The sequence below is a fragment of the Micromys minutus genome (genome assembly GCF_963924665.1).
Source record: "Micromys minutus genome assembly, chromosome: 1".
NCBI lineage: Eukaryota > Metazoa > Chordata > Mammalia > Rodentia > Muridae > Micromys > Micromys minutus.
Window position 1 is genome coordinate 255,242,689 of NC_137969.1, and position 3,755 is coordinate 255,246,443.

Here is a 3,755-nt window from a genome sequence, read left to right on the forward strand (position 1 = left end):
CTAGAAGTCTTTGAAAGGTTCAGTTAAACCAGCTTCCAAATCAAACTCATCCTCCACTTGGCATGTCTGACTTTGATGGAAGTGGCAGCATATACATCAAAATTACCCTGTGAACTTTTCTGATATTCAGAGCTGCTTTCTGTGAATTCTGTCTCCATTTCCTAAGATCTACAAGTTGCATTTCTTGCAAATCACGTCCTTCAGCACGGGGATCCTAAAAATGCAAAGCCACCTTCTAGAGTTTCATCTGTTGGTCCCATGATCGCTGGCTATACGTCTTAAATTTGGTGGGTGTCCTGAGATGAATTCAGGGTTGTCGCAGGTGTCTGGGGACCTCTTTGATGTATCGGTCAAAGGCAATAGTGTTCTTCACATAATTGACCTGCTTCTGTCTTCTCATCAAGACACTTTCATCCGTCTCCACATCTGCAGGCACGGAAGACAGAGAGACTCCCGATGATGATTTTCGCTCTCTTCCAAAGTCATTTATGAGTAGTTTTCTTTAATACCTGTCATCTCTTTGTAAACTTGGGTCCTCATTTTATCTTCTTCGACTGCACTTGTCCAATCAGAGCATCTAGAACAGGGCTTATGGCCTTCAGGAGTTGTAAAGCTTTCAGGTCGATGGTCCACACTCTGGAGCTCACCTTCCACAGAGTCCTAAGGCTTCTGGTCCTTCTGTCAGAGACTCCATCTCGCAGGGGACCACGGACTCACACTGCCATCGCGGTGACTCCCATAACGGGGTGGGCTTCTAGGTCTGCCATGGCAACAGAGGTTTAAAGGGAAGCTCTGTGGGAGAAACCTCTCGCACCGACATCATTGACGAGGTCCCGCTTAGGATTAATGTGAAAATAATAGCATTGCTTATAGTTGTGTTTCAATACAGGAGTTCAGTCTTCACTACTCTCTGGCCTGGACATGCATTCTCCTTGCTATGGCTCTAGGACACGGTCTGAGATTCCTGGAAATGTTAGCAACACTCCTTCTCTTTGATAGCAGTACTCAGAACATTTCTGAATTTTATTCATTTCAGAAAGATGTCCTCAGGCTTGCAAATGAGACATCCTTTGTTACTGCTCAGTGGTTATTATGAAGATGCATTTATGGAAAATTTATTTGTTTTCATCCTGAAGTTTTTCCTATCATCCCTATTAAGTCCACCATTTTCTTCTCTGTTTTCACTAGGCACCTCATGGCCATTTCGTTGTTGTTGTTGCTGCTGTTGTTTTTGCTGTTGAAGTCTACTTTTATTCCTCCAAATTTATATAGGGAGAATAACCTAGGCACTAAATTATGTACAAAGACACAATTCTGGCCACCAACATGGCATTTTCAGTGGACTTTGTTTGTTGTCTCCCCCATCCTCCCCCACACCCCACTTTTGTTTTTAAAGCATCATCAGCACCACCCTGACCATAGGAATGGGCAGTGTTTGTTATTCCCAATCCATGTTATGTATCTGATACAGATATTTCTCAGTTTTGTTCACATTCCATTTAAGCTCAGAGAACACTGAGAAAGAAGAGGCAGAAAGAATGTAAGGGGTATAGCATGAGGAAGAGTGTTCTTCAGAATTCAATTCTGTCTTCTGGATATGACCTGCTATTACCATGATGAGTCCATAATGTGTAGAAGGGGCAAGTCAGCATGTTCTGCCTTGCAGCCTGTATAGATCATGAATGCATAGCAGGTGCTTCCACATTCACCAACTCAAGACCTGCCAAACACTCAGACAAAAATAGAGTGTGTGATCCTGGCAGCCAACTGGGTGGGAGCAGCTGTGTGGGGATGAGTGGTTTTGGACAGAGGTGATGGGCATAAAGGCACTATCCACTATAGCAATAAATGAGTATGCTTCAACTTCTCATCTGGCTCCAGGAATCTCTACCCCCAAAGACCATCTTAGGTAGCCAAGGGTAAGGGCACAATCTGGCACCTGAACAACATCAACAGTGACCCCTATGAACTCCAATATAATTTGAGTGGTCGTTTTGCTCACACCTATTGTTTTCTGGGCCCCAGATTTTGTTCTGTGCCCACCACCTTGATTCAGCCTTTCCTTTGTTCTTCCTTCCTTGATACCATTCCTGCATTACACTGTGGTCTTAGTGCCCCCCCTTTCAGTTGCTTCTTGATAAGTTGGCCCTTTTCTGTTGTATGTTATAAGACCCTTTTAGAGGAGTGAGAGAACTCCTTTTTATTATTTGTCTGAGGATGTCAGTTCTTGTAGGGTACATGATTTTAAGTTTGGTTCACCAGTCATCTACACATAAGCACTGACACCCCAGGAAACAGAAGAACCAGGAATTGGCTCCTGATGGCCCTTTCCCATCTGAAGACTTTGTGGGCATCGGTTGTAGCCTAATGAACAGAAAAAGCATACATTTGGGTCCCACACATATATTGTTTGTGGTAGTTTTGCTTCTCTGTAGAAATTCAACTTGTTTTCTTGGAACAGCTATTAGGAATCTACCTTCTCATGTTACGGAACCCCAAACACAGGCATCTGGTTACCCAAGGCCGAAAGATTAAACCTTGAGGGACTTTGGAAAGAGGCCATTCTTCTCACACCTTGGATCACACCAGAGAACTTGTAGGACACCGATTTGTGGATGAGAGTGCTCTCCCTCACTAGAAAGCAAGAGGGTAATTCAGGCATGACCCTCCTTCTCTTGTTTGTCTGGATTCAGCTGTCCATCATAGCAAGTCTTAAATCCTCCTCCCCAGGAAGTGGTCACATGCAATAAACTTTTTCAGGAATGGGCCAGTAATGACCTCTCTATTACCACACCAATACTGTCCTCAGAAATGGCAAGCACTACCTATACCCTCCTGAGGAGAAGGATTCATCTATGTGCACTACCCATTCCCCCGTGCTAATACCATTATAATCAGTTTTCTCACACTGCTTATGTACCCTTAAATTGCCATACCTCCCCCTCAGAACCTGTGGTGCAAGTTGCTGGAAACCAGGGTTTTGGGACACCTGCCCTCCCCCTATCCAACAATCATACCCATAACCTTTGCTGCTGTGCAATCTGCTTGTGTGATTCCCCACTTGGCACCCACTGCTAGCAGGCCCTGTTTTGAGATGTATCCTGTCAATATGGGACCTGACTTGGCTATGCAAACATGTGTTCCCACTCCTCTTACTAATTGGTCCCTCATACTTTGAGAAGGTTCTGAAGCAATAGCATATGTAACTTTAAATCCAACATGATTGAAATGTTGATTGACTCAAACCCTGTCTATACCTGACCAGGAGATGCACCATTTGTTTTCCCTTTCTGAGGGTTCCTCTAGTGTTTTCTCAATAATCAGGCTTATGACAGAGGCAAAAGCATTCCTCAAGCAGGTGGCCACCATGCTGGCATCTCCCTCCCTGCAGTATCCCTCCAAACCTCTATTGGCTATAATCCTATGGACTGTTAATGGTTTATGAAGGCTCTTTGGCAGGATGGCCTTCTGATGTGGCCATATAAAGCCTGCTCTGCCTTCCACAGTATTCAGTTCCAAATTTTAATTGACTTTCCTCCTCACCCTTAAGTCATAGGTGGCAGCCAGGAGGATCTACAATTCAGAGCCAGATAAAATTATTTTACCTTTCTTGCTGATGCACTTACAACCCCTCTGGTCAGTTTCAATTACCTTTCAGGAATTGATGACTGGATTTCTCCTGATGTTAGACAACCATCTGTCTCTGCACAGGCTACTATATGCCTTATCCCTACTCCCTTTAGTAATTAAGCCTC

At 44.1% G+C, this 3,755-nt stretch overlaps 1 pseudogene across 1 annotated transcript; it reads right to left on the minus strand.

The window, feature by feature from the left end:
- LOC308418193 (histone RNA hairpin-binding protein-like) lies at positions 1-3,369 on the minus strand (annotated as a pseudogene). Its single transcript has 3 exons — positions 3,258-3,369; positions 2,490-2,634; positions 1-760 (listed from the first exon to the last, which is right to left on the minus strand). The product of its transcript is annotated as a histone RNA hairpin-binding protein-like (transcript).
- Between the last annotated feature and the right edge of the window lie 386 nt (positions 3,370-3,755).